Raw genomic sequence first — 16,933 nt, 5'->3', positions numbered from 1 at the left:
AATATACAACAGTCAAAGATGCCCACGGATATGTGCAGGTTTTGTTTATATAGGACTATGAATATATGCAATACATCTCTTTTACAGATGACTATGAATACGTTCATATCCGTGTGCATCGACAACAATGATGTCCAACACACATCCGTGATCATATGTGACAGAGATATCCCGGAAATACCCGTGGTAACCTATGTGACAGAGATATCCTGCAAATACCCGTGGTATCATATGCATCTGAGATGTCTCGCTCATATCCATGGTAACATATGCAACTGAGATGTCTAGCTCATATCCGTGGTAACATATGCAACTGAGATGTCTCGCTCATATCCGTGGTAACATATGCAACTGAGATGTCTCGTTCATATCCGTGGTAACATATACAACTGAGATGTCTCGCTCATATCCGTGGTAACATATGCAACTGAGATGTCTCGCTTATATCCGTGGTCTTACACACTTTACAATCTGTCATCCAAATATCAGTAGGCATCTAAACAGAAAGACGGCACAAATATCATTGGTCATATGCAAAGGGGGACAAAATATACCAGAGGAACAGTCAAACTGATCAATCGAAAATAAACTGACAACGCCATGGCTAAAAATGAAAAAGACAAACAGATAAACAATAGTACACATGCCACAACATAGCAACTAAAGAATAAACAACACGAACCCCACTGAACACTAGGGGTGATCTCAGGTGCTCCGGAAGGGAAAGCATATCCTGCTTCACATGTGGCATCCGTCGTTTTGCTTATGTGATAACAAATCCGTGACCCTCTTTATATCGATTTGTTCCTTTATTCGTATGGACTTTTTTCATACAGGAACGTCTTAGAAAAAAAAAAGAAGAAGTAAGCAGTATCCTTGGACCCTTATTTTTCGCTATATAGATAATGTTCTCTTACTAAATAATTCAAACTTTGGTAACTTCATTGAACTCGTCGATTCCATCAAACTTAAGATAAAGGATATAACAGATACAGTTAAGACTTTCTCATATCTTTACTTACATCAATAAATTGACATTGGGGGTATGTTGAAAACAAAACTTTGGAATAAAACAGATTATTTCAGCTTCCCAATCATGAATTTTCCATTGCTATTGTAACAGCGTCTGCATACGATGTATACATCTCCCATTTGAAACAATAATACAGGGCGTGCATTCCTTTTCATAATTTCCTTGTTAGATGGTTGCTGCTTATAAGGAAGCCATTAAACTAAGTGTGGAAGTTGAACGCATCCCTTTGTTAATTTTACAGATATCATAACGAGTTTGTTGAAAGACAGACTGTCTTGTGTCTGTTTTATCTTCAGTTGATTATAAGATGGGTTTCAGTAAACACCATCTTATTAAGATATATCTTAGGAACAGGTGTCAACTGTCAACACTATTCTCATGATCTGTTTCCATCCTTCTGACTAGAGGTCTTATAGGTTAAGGAAAGCTTTTGAGTAGTGATGCAAAGGTAAGGATAGGAGGATTTTGTTTTACTAGTGGACTAAGGTGTTTTCAGTTAAAAGTATTTAAACCTAGTTGTCAAAGAAGGTTACCAACTATAGTTTTATGCTTATAGTAGGTGATCAAATAGTAACTATTGTAAAATTATGGTTATTATATCTTTAAGGTGGATCAAATTGAAATTATCTATACGTGATTGTGTGATATATATATTAACTTAGCATGAAGTTATGAGTTTCAGATCGAGTGAGAATTGGATATCGCCTCGTCGAGTTTTATTTTACTATTTATATTCAATACAAGAGATAATATTAAGTAATATCAAATTGTCACAGGTGTTCAAATCTGTTTGTCTGATGTTCAACATTCTAAAGGTGTAAAATTAAAATTTTGAAATACTGATCTAGTCGTTTTACATTCAAGTATAACGTCATATGTTCTTTTCTGATGTCAAACTTTTTTTACCTGGTGCGGCTTGATAAGCAACGTTAGAATGAACGCAGATATTCCATTGTATTCGTATAACTTTTTCGTATCACACTCTGTGCAGTGTGATAGGAGAAATATCTATGCATGCAATAATAAGGTAACAGAACACAATCATAAGAAAAACAGTTTTTATTATAGCATTATTTGTAATATCTTTATCTGTTTACTTTCGAAATGCTGAAATAGAAATAAAATATAATGCAACGCTATACATATATTAAGGATGTGTGTTGTTTTTTTTGGTCATTACGCAGGTGAATTGATTGCCTTAGTCCTGAGATAGTTAACAAAAGGGTTATTTTTTGTACTCCGCAAAAGTGATTCATTTTTTTTCAAATTCTAGCTGAAACCCTATTCATAAAGAAACTATATAGTTTGAAGTTGTATCTGTGTGTCAATACAGTGACAAATATCACGATAAGAACCAGACCTTCTAGTCCTTTATCTTAAATTAACTGGGATATATATACGATAAAACGACGACGGAAATTGTGCCCCATTTTTTGTACAGCAGTGTTCAGCAATAAATTAGGATTGTTATTTGAGCCTGGCAGCAAAGCATAAAGAACTAAAATTTTATGTAAGGACTAAATGGTTATTTGATTATCACTTGGTAAATTTTGCCTCTTTCAACACTCGTTAATTATTGTATTCGTAATGATCAACTCGAATAAATGATTGAGGTTTACTTTTGTTGAATTTTTATTTTAATCATATGGTAGATACCATTTCTGTCGCGCCTGTTAATGGAGTATATATCGCATAATTTATGAGATATTCTTGGGCTTGACGTGTTTCTTATCACGATTTCCTTATCAGGGGACTGATGCTTGCGAGTAAGCCGTTTTACAAAGATATTCAAGTGAAAAAGGTTAAAATCATCCCTTCAAATATTTTATGGACGCAATTACTAGTTTGTCGACGTTATGGAATATATGTGTTCTAACTGTTGTCAGAACAATGCTGTCCTTCTTTTTCCCGAATATTACATACTGAATTAGACTTATCACAAGGTTTGAATGCATATGAATTATAGAACGGGTGTCCACATGTAAAACACAATCTTCTGCTACCCTATTGGTGACATGATATCGTCCTCAGTTCTTGATGGGGTTCTAGTCACTCAGTGTTAATGTTCTGCAAACTGTTGTGTTTCTTTTGGTATTTTTTTTTCTTTTTTTTTTGGTATGACTTTTGCAGTTTTATTTTTGGTTGATGAGTTTGAATGTCCCTTTATTCTCTTTCGCCTCTCTTTCATCAGTTGTATTAGAGAAAAGGGTATAGCAAACTTACCAGATTTAAATAGACAGTCCATAAAGTTGACAAAATTAAACATTAACAACCAACGAATGAAAAACAACAAAATCTAACTTGGTAAAAGCCTTTCCAGGGGAAAATAGTAGGTTGAACCTGGCATTAAAGCTAGCTTAACATCGCTAGTTGTTTATTATTTCGTTTTATTGACAAAATTGAGCAAGCATCCCAAGCAGACTGATTATAAATTAAGATGACAGTTCAAACAAATTGGACTTATATCAGAAAAAAATAAGGTATTATTGATTGATTTTGATGACTTGTACGCAATGAAGTGAATATAATGCCCAAGATTTAGTAAAACATAACATAAAACTTGTTACCGTTTATTGCTTGCATAATCCACAGAACTTATAACAATTGTCTTCTCTGAAAAGTCTGTATAAAGGATTTGTACATAAATCCTTATCGTATTCGTGACAGTTCAATATCTTGTCTACACATGGCGGAGGAGTTAACGTAAAGTCTGTAATACAAAGCAAAAACAACTGCACATCGTGGCTGTATGTATCTCATTTTTATAATAAGTACATCTGTGATAACTGTTTAGGGTATTATGATGACCAATAGTTATAATTGTATTATCATTGTGTTGTTTTATCTGCTTGGGGACTATTAGTCCATGAGGATATCAGTAGTCAAGTAGCTAGTACGTCCTTATTAAAATGTCAATACATATATTGTTTTTATTTAAATTAGTTGTTACAACTTAAGAAACATGAAGTTTCGAAATTCGCATCTGTGGCATTTAAAGCGGAAAAGTCATTGTTATTATTACCACTTGGTCGATACCTCTGCTGTTTGAATGATAGTACCCGAGTAGCTGGTGTTTCGCTATTGGCATAAAAATAGGCATATTGTTTTTTGAAAGTTGTTATAAAATGTTCAGACAATCATATAAATTTAAGAAATATATCTCCATTATTCAATGCACTAGTTTCTTGTACGGCCACACATTTACTTATTGAACCATTTTGCTTGCACTTAACATGTTAAAAGTATGTATTAAGTGTTGTTTTTTCATAATTTTGGTCTAGCACATCAACGAAGAGATATCAATTGTCCAAATGCGCAAGATGACCGTTAATGCAGTTACGGTCATCAGATTTACCCCAGTGTTTATTTATAGTGTGTTCCTAGCTTTCAAATGCCAAGGTTTAAGAATTCCGTATAAAGGTAATCCTTAAATAGTGCCATGGATGCGCGAAGTTTATGAAGTGTTTATTTCATTTGTAGTATATGTACACACACATCAGTTTTATCGATAGTTTCAGCAAAACTTCAACATGTAATCGACTGCGATATTAAAAATCGAAACCTTTCTTAAAAAAATGTTTTGTTTGAAACGTTAGAAATATTGCCAAAATATTTGTCGTATGAAAATAAGTACTACAAATGTCCATCATAACTTAATAAAAGCTAATAATATTGTGGTTTTTTTACTTTCACAAATCCCGCAGTAGGTGAGGCACCAAATCATAGTCCAATTATAGTAGGGGCTAGTTAGGTTGCAAATCTTTTCCCGAGGATACGGTCTACAATTTATTTTATCCTCACACCCTTCTGAAAGAAGAAGAGGTATTACACACGAAAGTAAATCAATAAATCATGATTGAATTTAGACAAAAAATTGAAACGGTCCTATTTACATAAGGTAACTTAAAACTCACGAAAGATAACCAAGACGAGGTAATTCACAAGCATTGTTATAATAAAAAAAGGATTAATATATATATTTTTTTTTTATCAAAATCATCATTCAAGGCGGAAGTTTTGAAAGACATGCTTTGAAGAAAAGACAAGACCACATTATACATTGGTTTAAATTTAAACTAAAGGATTGGTACCTATAGCACCAATACTACAAGAATATAGTTAACATCATAATTAAAACATGTTATTTTCCCACAATTCATCTCCTTATGGTATAATCAATCTTATTATTATACATTGGAAAACAAAATAAATATTTGAATTAAAGTTTTTGGTGTTTCTTTTCTAAATTAGTTCATAAAGCTGTTCCTACACAGAGCTAGTACAATTATTAAATTGCTTTATGTGTGTTTAGAAACCAATTACCATCCAAATGAATAAAGAACCTGTGTTTTTTTAATGATCTTCAACTTTGTATTTGATTGGCCTCTCTTTCATGTGAAAATTCGAAATGCTGCTTATCATTTCAAACGTTTCCCAAATATTGTCACCTTCACATATTTTGTTTCTTTGAGTTGCTCATCTAATTGCGTGGATATAAGAGGCAATGTCATAGATTCGCTTTTTCAAAATCTAAAGAACTCTAGGTAATCTAATTGTTCGCACACCAAAATAAAAATAACATTACGGTAAAATTTTAATTGTTTTGAGCGTTTTAAACCAATCACAACATTTTGGTGTACGCTTTGGAAAATATTACCCAGAATACACTATATTCTGAAACGGCGACTGAGAAGCATTGGGTATGGGATAAGTTATTCAAAGAACTAAAAAAACATGTATATGTATAAGATAAAGTGGTAGTTATTTCAACAACACCAGTATATCCAGAATTGATAGAAGTTTCACCTATTAAAATGTTACAAGTATAATATAATACTATAAAATCTCACAATGAAATTACAATCTATACAGAAAATATAAACCAACAAAAACAAAAGGCTTAAACGTCATGATAGGAAATGCAAGCTCTGGGAATATTGTATTAACTGGGAGATATATCCGCAATATGAAGGCGCTGCTACAAAATATAAATTGAAAGTTCCGAATTTACAGGTTAAATTAAGCTCTGATTCCTTTCACGGATTTGGCTATACTTTTTGGACCTTTTGGATTATAGCTCTTCATCTTTTATATAAGCTTTGGATTTCAAGTATTTTGGCCACGAGCATCACTGAAGAGACATGTATTGTCGAAATGCGCATCTGGTGCAAGAAAAATGGTACCGTTAATTTTTTTACTAATATCTTTTGTTCTCAACCGACTCTCATTGTCATTTTGTAAGTCAACTTATATATGTAGCAGACTTAACTGTAAAAAACAATTTCCCCTTTTGTTCAAATGTGATGGGAACATAGTCACCATACTTTGAATTGATAAGTGGTTGTAAATTGTTTATACAACGGAACGTGAAGTAAAACGATAATTCTAGCTTCTATTCATTCTACCAAAGAAGCTCCTGTAAATCCATTCATTTTAATGAAACAGAGCACGACCATTCTTTCAATTTGAAGTTATGTTTGGAATGGGGAACAATGTGTAAGTGTATTAGATTCAAATGTTTTAATATTATTACAAGAGGAAGAAGACTTGAATTGCGTGTAGTCTCATTGGAATTAAGACGGGAAACCGAGCGCGTTATATATGAATAAGTTTGTTTCCTCGTCAAATCCATATGGGGCATCATATAGTCAAAGTAGATAAAATGTTTGAGACACATTTCAAAAGATACCGGTATTTCGCCTTAATTTTAGTATATTGATAGCTGCTGTGATCTTGACCTTGGCCTATTGACCTCCAAAATGAATAACAGTCCTTCTCTTTGTATTGTATTTCTTCAAAATTCAACCCGACCAGACGTTTTATTCATTCTGCTTCATTTTTGTTTAACTGCAATAATCAAAATTTCATTGTTAAAACCATTACACCTTAATAGATTTCCTTCCTACAAGTTGGTCTTTAATGCTATTCTTATCATTCGTGTTAATAAAATACTTGTACATATTTAAATTTCTTATAAGTTGTGTACTGGACACCATGTCTTCGGACTTCCTCATTACATGATAGTTAGTACGTAATTATTATCATACGTGTACTAGACACACTGTCTTCGGACTTTTTTAAGACATGCGGCATTTGTTAATGTTCACTTATTTTTCATAAGCCCCGCCCACCCATATCAATATGTGATAATAGTTGTAACGAATGTTAAACTCTATAACAAACACCCGCCTGAGCCCGAAACTCGTAAACTTGGAATAATTAGCAGCCAATGTTTACCGATTTCTATTTCTACATCATTTCTGTCGTTTTTGGTTTTGTTGTTGTTATTAATAAACTTTCTAAATTTAGAACATATTTTTTACTGGTGTTTATCTAACAACCTTTACTAAATGTTTCCATAGATATAAAGTTTGGTTTTGAAGTTTGGTTGTACCTGTAGAAAAGTTATTTCAAACGGGATATATAGCACATCCTCATTTTTACGATAATGTTGTTAACCATGCCCGGAAATTTAGAAATAATCCATGTAAACTTGTCGCTCCTTTAAATAAACTTATTCTAAAAGGCTACCTATTCAACATTGTAATACGATCATTGAATATTGTTTTTATTGGTATAGATATTGATTTTGTTATCAGTAAATTAAAAGCTAACTAAATATTACTCGTATGTTATATACATATACATATGCATGGATCTACAATCTGTCGATATCTGTAACTTGTCATTGAACAAGGTCATGTTTTTCTCTGGCTGTTTATGACGTCTTTACTTTAAATCCATTGGATGTTAGATGTGTGCGGATTGATAGTTTAGTCTTAGATGCATGATTTTTTTATTAGTTGTTAGTGGCTTTGAACAAGCTGTCAGATAAATGTGTGTACTCTCAGATCTGTTCATTGTGTCCTTTTGTGTCGGGATGTATAAGTACCCGGCCACGACCACTTTTATTTTTGTCCATCCGATAAGTTAATCCTTTTTCAACTGATTTGTATCGTTCGTTCTTATGTTGTACAGTTATACCACTGTCAAAGATTAGGGGGGTGGTTTGGGATCCCGCTAACATTTTTAACCCCGCCAAATTGTTTATGTATGTACCTGTCCCAAGTCAGGAGCCTGTAATTCAGTGGTTGTCGTTTGTTTACACAGCTATTTTTGCATAGGTACTATTTCTGTACTAAAAATATGAAGTACTGGAAATTTACTTATAATATTAATTACTATTTCTTTACTTTAAATTAAAATTATTGTAATATTAAGGTACTTGTATTTTACAGTACTTGATTTGTACTAAATATTTTTGTACAGAAATAATTCAATATTCTATGTTTGCAAATCATAATTTTAAGAGATTTGAAATAAAAAATCTTTGAAAATGCTGAAAATGTAACGGTAGTAACCAAAAATCTGTAGTACCTAAATTTCAAGTACAAATTAAGTACTGTAAAATACAGGTACCTAAATATTACAATAATTTTAAAGTAACAAAATAGTACTGAATATTAAAAGTGAATTTCCAGTACTTCAGATATTAAGTACAGAAATAGTACCTATGCAAAAGTAGCTGTGTATGTGTTACATATTTGTTTTTCATTCATTTTTTTTATATAAAGAAGGCATTTAGTTTTCTCGTTTGAATTGTTTTACATTGTCTTATAGGGGCCTTTTATAGCTGACTATGCGGTATGGGCTTTGCTCTTTGTTGAAAGCCGTACGGTGACTTTTAGTTTTTAATGTCTGTATCATTTTGGTCTCTTGTGAACAGTTGTCTCATTGGCAATCATACCACATCTTCTTTTTTTATAGTACACACTTTAATCGTAAGGAATTTAGTATAATAATTAGGTCTTTCCACCTTTCCGTGGAAAGACCTATTGGATTTCTTCTGATTATTATTATTATTTTTTTTTTTATTCTTCCGCCTAATTCTTTTCTTGCGTAGTATTGATGTTTCAAAAGATGTCGCTTAGATATTTGGAATATGATATCGTAAAGCGTATGCACTTTTAAAAATGACCACTGCGTAACCAAATACTTTACGTTGTAAGAGTTATCTCCCCAAACACTGTTTTTGTTGTGGCCACTACTCCTTTGCAACCATAAAAGATTACGACAAATTTATTTTACCAAATTGCTCGTTACATCCTCAGGATGTTCTGTTTTATTTTGACCGAAGCCGTATAGAGACTCCATATGAGAGTTAGTTCCCCTTTTGTATTTGAAATTTTGAAATGTATTTTAAACTGGAAAACCATAAGTGATAGAGACCTAAGGTCTTTTGTTTTGAGATCATTGGTCCAAAAAAATGAAAATTAGGTAAAGGTCAAAGGTCAAGGTCATATTCTAAATTTTGATTTTGTCCTATTTTCACTAATTTTCATTAACCTTATAAGATACCGACAAATTATTTTTACTAAATTGTTAGTTGCGACATGTCGTAACTTATATATTTTGGTTAAAAGGGTGTAGACATAAAATGGGAGTTTTTGCCCCTCCTATAATAAGAATTAAACGTAAAGTGATATAACTCATTAACTATACATATTACAGACCTAGGGTCTTTTTATTTGGGGTCCCTGGTTTATGACCTTGAAATATAGGTCAAGGTCATCAGTAAATTTGACGTTCTAGATTTTGACCTTTGCCCAAAATTCATATTTATACATCATTAAGCCATAGGAACTGACATTTTCAACTGAATTTTAATATTTTCATATCAAAATAGATCCTTATTGGTGGAAAGACCTTCAATTGTTCTCTGAACAATTGGTTTTTAATTATATAATAGTTTTTTTAGGTTACTTTTTCTAATTCAAAATCAGTCCCTACAAAAGAGTTTGCTGCAATGGTATAGACGAGGATGCTAATCGACCCTTGTAATACGCATAAACTGTTATCAAAATTTAAAATCCATTTTCATGCGCGGTAATCGATATTTATTAAGTAAATACTTCAAAATACACAATAAACACCAACTCAAAAAATACCAATTCTCAAACATATTTAACTGCAAAAAAATTTAGCATATTAAAACATACCTTTCAATAAAAATCCATAGCAAACTGACAGAAAAAAGCAAGACACTAAACAAATTTTCATATCTAAAACAATAATACAGTAATTGATGTCCGTCCTTGAAGGTACAGAAAGACAGAATCACAACAAATGTGTGATCAGATTAGCTATATACTGTAAAATATTTGACGTAATTCTTATCTGTCGTGTTCTAGAAGCACTGTTGTCGGATATCCAAATTCCATGATGTCAAATAGAGGTGGTAAAATGGCCAGAGAGACAAATTCTCACCAGGAACCAAATTTCAACAGCGAACAAATTCCATATCACAAAGTCAACTATAAAAGGCCCTGTAATGACTGATCCAAACGAGAAAACTATCAGCCAGATTTATGAAAAACATGAACGAAATACAAATATGTTTACAGAAACAAACGACAACCAGTACGCAATTCTTATCAATTTGTACTAGAAACACTGTCTTTGGACTTCCTAGTTAAATTAAAGTTGAATCAAGTTATTATTGTTACAACTTACACCTTTCCACGAGCATAGCAACATTTACATAAAAGCTCTTAATTGAGTTTAAATTAATAAGTTGTTCTTATTTATTATTGGTAACACCAATGCTGCGAGTGACTAAGAGATTTGTAAAGACATTTGCAAGTACACAAGTAATATCAACACTGTTTTCCTTTTATTGTGAGAGGTCGTTTTGAGTAGTCAATAAATAGACGCGTTGTACTATATTACCATCGGCAGTTTTATACCACTCTTAAATAAAACATAAGGTTTGACAGACATATTTCAATTGAAATAGTAAAATGCATTGACAAGTATTACAGATAAAGCTTAAGATTAAGATTATGATTGAAATTCATAATATAGTGCTAACTGTACACCACATATTCAAAACACGGGTGCCACATGTGGAGCAGGATCTGCTTACCCTTCCGGAGCACCTGATATCACCCCTAGTTTTTTGGTGGGGTTCGTGTTGTTTATTCTTAAGTTTTCCATGTTGTGTCATGTGTGCTGTTTTTTGTTTGTCTTTTTCATTTTTAGCCATGGCGTTGTCAGTTTGTTTTAGATTTATTAATTTCACTGTCCCTTTGGTATCTTTCGTCCCTCTTTTTCAATATATACTAGTGAACTTGAAGGGGATGTGTTACTACAATCGTCATATAAAAGAGGGACGAAAGATACCAAAGGGACAGTCAAACTCATAAATCGAAAATAAACTGACAACACCATGGCTAAAAATGAAAAAGACAAACAGACAAACAATAGTACATATGACACAACATAGAAAACTAAAGAATAATATGAATAAACAGCACGAACCCCACTAAAAACTAGGGGTGATCTCAGGTGCTCCGGAAGGGTAAGCAGATCCTGCTCAACATTTGACATCCGTCGAGTTGCTTATGTAATAACAAATCCGGTAAATAGTGTAATTCGTTAGGTCACATTCATGAAAGGGAAGATGATTGTAGTTACGAAGTAAGGAACATATCCGATATCATTTGTGAAAAGGTTATTCCATAACGGTCAACCAACTCGTGATGGCGTCCGTAAAATTTACGAAGGGATAATTTCAACTTCACTAAAATGCACATTAATGACCTGACGGTATTGCCAGTTTAGATGTCTGTACTTTTGTCTTGACATAGGACTATTAATTAAACGTTCATATTTTGTACATTAATTAATTTAATTTAATATAAATTTAAACATAAAAAAGCTAGTTGTCAGTATAGATTTTTTTCTCTGTTGATGAATTGAGAAATCATTAAGAAAATCAGGTTCCTATTCCTTTGGGCATAGTTGCCCATGAATTTGGCTGTCTGTTTATGTCCGTTTATATGTTTTTTTTAATTGTTTTGGTTAGAGCGTCCTGGTGCAGGTATATCTTGAAGATTAAGTTGTATTTTCATTTACTGACTTGGCCTTCTTGCCCAATTTCGCGCGATTCAAAGAAGGTGGGACACCAAATGCCAAGTTTAATATAATTAAAACCGCAATAATCCGAGATATTTTGCCGCATACTGCATATATTATATATTATGTCTCAAGGTAAAAACGTTTAATTAACTTAAGTCTAGGAAAACCTGATTAATTTATCGGTGTCAAATATACTTGAAGTAACTTGTCAGTAGCTTACCAATGTTAATATCTCATAAATAGAATAGGAAAATTCAAATGAATGTAAAAAATCCGGAATATGACACAACCGGTAAAATTACATTCAGAATAACGTACTGGTTTCTACGACTGAAAAACATACTAAATAGTTGACACTATCATACCGTATCAATCAATTATTTCGTGGTGGTAATCGTAAAACTGTATTCCTGTCATGCGATGTTGACATTTTAGCAGTATATTTAACATTACCATAATGCGCAAGGTTTGGCTAGCCGCAAAACCAGGTTCAACCCAATAGTTTTCTTAAAATGTCCTGTACCAAAAGCAGTTGTTATCTAATAGTTTGTTTTTATGTATGTTGCATTATCGTATTTTGCTGAACTTGAGCATTCTGTTGTTTCGTTGTTTTCCTCTTATAGTTGATGTGCTTCCCTCGGTTTACACATAGTTTGTTACCCGGATTTTCTTCTCACAATCGATTTAATACCTTTAAACAGCGGAATACTAGTGTTGCCATTAATTATGTAGTGATAATTTAAGTCGTCCTCCCTCATGACTCAACACTAAATATAGTTTTTGCTTATGGTAATCGAGAACAAACAAACACACAAAAACGTTAAATTTAGAAATGAACGATGAAAAGGGGGCCAAGGTCGGAATATACCAGCAAGACAGGCAAGTTCTCCTTTAATTATTCTTTACATCACTATAGCTGACCTATTAGGCAAATCAAAATTATTTGATAGATTTTCATCCCCACCCGCCCCGATTTTTTTCTATTTTTGAAAAAAATTACGATTTTCGAATTTTGTTCATTTCCTTTACCAGTAACCGTCGATATTTCGTTTCGTGTAAAACTTCCTGTTTCAAATTTCGGTTTTCGTATTTCTTTTTCTTAGAGTATTCTAACTGAATGATTAAGTCGATATATTCTGCTGATCTATGATGACAACATCATTTACCGAGAATAAAGATTGATTACGAGAAGGGCGTGAAATATTCGGATAACGAGTAATACGCTGTGTCCAAGAACGCAAATCGCCGTACACTTAGTCCAAATAATTATGACGTCTGGCAAGGCTATTTTTTTTTCTGGGACGCCTTCCTACGACGTCCCAGCAAAAAAATAAAATAGCCAAAGAATTATGATGTCTGGCAAGGCTATTTTATTTTGTTTCTGGTACGCCTTCCTACGACGTCCCAGAAAAAAAAAATAGCCTTGCCAGACGTCATAATTATTTGGACTTCCGTACACTATGTCACAAATGACACAAATGTTTGTGAGTAAAACACCTTGGATTTATTTTATTTATACAATGACTTTGTGGTGTCAAGAAGTTTGGACTGTGAAGGAAACCCAAAAGCTTCAGAATCGTGGAACACATTTGACTGGAATAAAGAAATTGACACAAGCATGAACCTTTTAGATTAACGACCGTATATTGAGTTACGAAAATCGACAAACATACGCATTTTTAATTCATTAATTTACAGAAAGCTCTTAGAAATAAATGTAGCCATGCCTTTCGTTTTTTTGTAAAAAAAAAAACAGCAGACATCCTCTGTCCCAATACCCACGATATAGTCATTAAACAACTTTATGTTCTACATTGTAATTATATTTGCATCTGGCATATTAAGGACCAACCCTATTATTTCAACACTTTGAGTATTCATTTTATTCTGTACTTATCGTACTCGTGTAGCATACCAATGTATTTGCTTCATTTTATTAGGACAACAAAACATAGCTTAGAAAGCAAAATACATTTGATGTAGGTAGTCCAACTGAAGAGAGCATTTCTTCACATTTCTGCTGTTTACTATAAAATAGGTTTCTAAAGCAGCAATTACATGTAGAACAGTGGTTGCCAATCAGAGATATATATTTACGAATTTGAAAAAGCGGCACCAGCATATGGAGTAAATGAGTCTCAATATTGATACGTTACTCTAGAGCTATAGCTCAAAGTACGCTGATTTTGTTGAACGAGGAATACTGCTTTCTCAAAGGTTGCCAAGACAGGGCTATGAATCATCAAATTAAGGTCATCACTCAATTTTATGGTTGCTATCATGAGCTGATTGGCCATTATGACAAAAGTGTGTCAGAAATCATAATAATCTCAGTGATATTCTTCCTCAGTCATAACAACCTTCCATCATTACCGAACTGAACAAAGAAATAACATGACGGGTGCCGTATACGGTGCAGGAAATGCTTACCCTTCCGGAGCACCTGATTTCATTCCTGGTTTTTAGTGGAGTTTGTGTTGTTTCCTACTTAATATTTGTAACTGTTGATGTAAATGTCTTTTGATTTGATGAGTCTTTGGATACTCCTTGGTTTTGATTGTTATTGTCTTATACACGATACCTTATGGATGTATGTACATGATATAAGCTTATTATTACACTTGCATATATGACTGAATAACACGTGACAAGGTTTCATATGAAATAAAATTTAAAAAACAAAATCCTCCCACCCGCCCCATTTTTTTCAAACATTTGGATGAAAATCTACTAATTAATTTTAGTTGGCCATACTGCGACGAAATACTGAGACTTTCGTCGTATGCCAGACCAAATTAAATGCTAGTTTTAGAGCATAAATAGGCTTCATTCTTACAATTATTTAATTTAGAATTAATTGTAATAATCCTAATTCATAATGTTAATAAGGTATATATATTGACGACAGTGTGTGGAAATAGGGTTTCACCCGTACAGGGCTTCGCAACTCTTCCAAACTCAAGGCGAAAACACTCCCACATGACCATCAACACAATTATAAGATAATGCAAATAGGTTTCATCCAACCAGTGCTACCAAAACCTTCCAAACAAATGGCGACCTCACTACTACAATACCGACATAATTATTCGAGAATGAAAATAGGGTTTCACCCACCAAGGGCTACTCAAAACCTTTCAAGTTTAGAGATATCACACTACCGAAAGATCACCGACACAACAGTTGGAGAATGAAACTAGAGGCTCTAAGATGCCTGTGTCGATCACCTTGGTCTATGTGAATATTAAACAAAGGACACAGATGGATTCATGACGAAAATGGGTTTTGGTGATGTGTTTGTAGATCTCACTTTACTGAACATTCTTGCTGCTTACAATTATCTCTATCTATAAAAAACTTAACCCAGTAGTTACAGTGTCAGTGGAAAACAGTTAGTAAACGTTTACAAATTTTATGAAAATTGTTTAAAATTGACTATAAAGGGCAATAACTCCTTAGGGGGTCAATTAGGTCGTACTTTGCTGTACATTATTGCTGTTAACAGTTTATCTCTATCTATAATAATATTCAAGATAATAACCAAAAACGACAAAATTTCCTTAAAATTGCCATTTCAGGGACAGCACCCTAACAAGAGGTTGTCTGAATCATCTGTTAATTTCAGGGCAGACATATATTGATCTGATTAACAATTTTATCCCATGTCAGATTTGCTCTAAATGCTTTGCTTTTTGAGATATAAGCCAAAAACTGCATTTAACACTATGTTCTATTTTTAGCCATTGTGGCCATCTCGGTTGGTTGGACGGGTCACCGGACATATTTTTATAACTAGATACCTGAATGATGATTGTAGCCAAGTTTGGTTTTATTTGGCCAAGTAGTTTCAGAGAAGATTTTTGTTAAAGATTACTAAGATTTACGAAAAATGGTTAAAAATTTACTATAAAGGGCAATTACTCCTTAAGGGGTCAACTGACCATTTTGATTATGTTGACTTATTTGTAAATCTAAATTTGCTGAACATTATTGCTGTTTACAGTTTATCTCTGTCTATAATAATTTTCAAGATAATAACCAAAAAACAGTAAAATTTCCTTAAAATTACCAATCCAGGAGCAGCAACCTTTTCTGAAAATTTCAGGGAAGATAGAGCTTGACCTGATTACCCCGTGTCAGATTTGCTCTAAATGCTTTTGTTTTTGAGATATAACCCAAAAACTGCATTTTACCCCTATGTTCTATTTTTAGCCATGGCGGCCATCTTGGTTGGTTGGCCGGGTCACCGGACACATTTTATAAACTAGATACTTCAATGATGATAGTGGCCAAGTTTGGTTTAATTTGGCCAAGTAGTTTCAAAAAATTTTTGTAAAAGTTAGCGACGATGGACGACGGACGACAATCGACGGACGCAAAGTGATGGGAAAAGCTCACTTGGCCCTTCGGACCAGGTGAGCTAAAAAGGGTTGCACCCAACCAGTGCCACCCAAAACCTTTTAAAAAAATATGAATAGTGAGCTACCCAGCCAGGACTGCCAAAACACGTCCAAACAACAGACCACAGAGACAGTTATTTAAGAATAAATATAGAATTTCACCCCACCAAGTCTATCCGAAATCTTCCAAACTCGAGACGACCACATTTCATCAAGACAAAAAAAAATATTTTAGAATAAATATAGTACTTCACCCCACCAAGTCTACTCAAAACCTTCCAAACTCAAAACGGCCACACTTCAGAACTTGGGGTTCGTGTTATTTATTCTTTAGTTTTCTATGTTGTGTCATGTGTGCTGTTGTTTGATTGTCTTTTTCATTTTTAGCCATGGCGTTGTCAGTTTGTTTTAGATTCATGAGTTTGACTGTCCCTTTGGTATCTTTCATCCCTCTTTTTCCACAAGGCCAACAGCACAATTTTTGGAAAATGGTCAAGGGTCAGGTGACAATGAACAAAATATTATATTTCTGTTAAAAGTCACACCACAAAAAAAAAAAAAAAACAACAAACGATCTATA

General features: G+C 33.3%; 1 long non-coding RNA gene across 1 annotated transcript; it reads right to left on the bottom strand.

Annotated features, from left to right (window-relative positions):
- Positions 1–2,077: 2,077 nt before the first annotated feature.
- On the bottom strand, positions 2,078–10,163 carry LOC139526032 (uncharacterized). The gene is made up of 4 exons (XR_011665097.1): positions 10,033–10,163; positions 4,721–4,840; positions 3,601–3,743; positions 2,078–2,140 (listed from the first exon to the last, which is right to left on the bottom strand). It is a non-coding gene; the product is annotated as an uncharacterized lncRNA (long non-coding RNA).
- Between the last annotated feature and the right edge of the window lie 6,770 nt (positions 10,164–16,933).

The sequence above is a fragment of the Mytilus edulis genome, chromosome 6 (assembly GCF_963676685.1).
Source record: "Mytilus edulis chromosome 6, xbMytEdul2.2, whole genome shotgun sequence".
NCBI lineage: Eukaryota > Metazoa > Mollusca > Bivalvia > Mytilida > Mytilidae > Mytilus > Mytilus edulis.
This window is presented reverse-complemented; position numbering and strand designations above follow the sequence as displayed.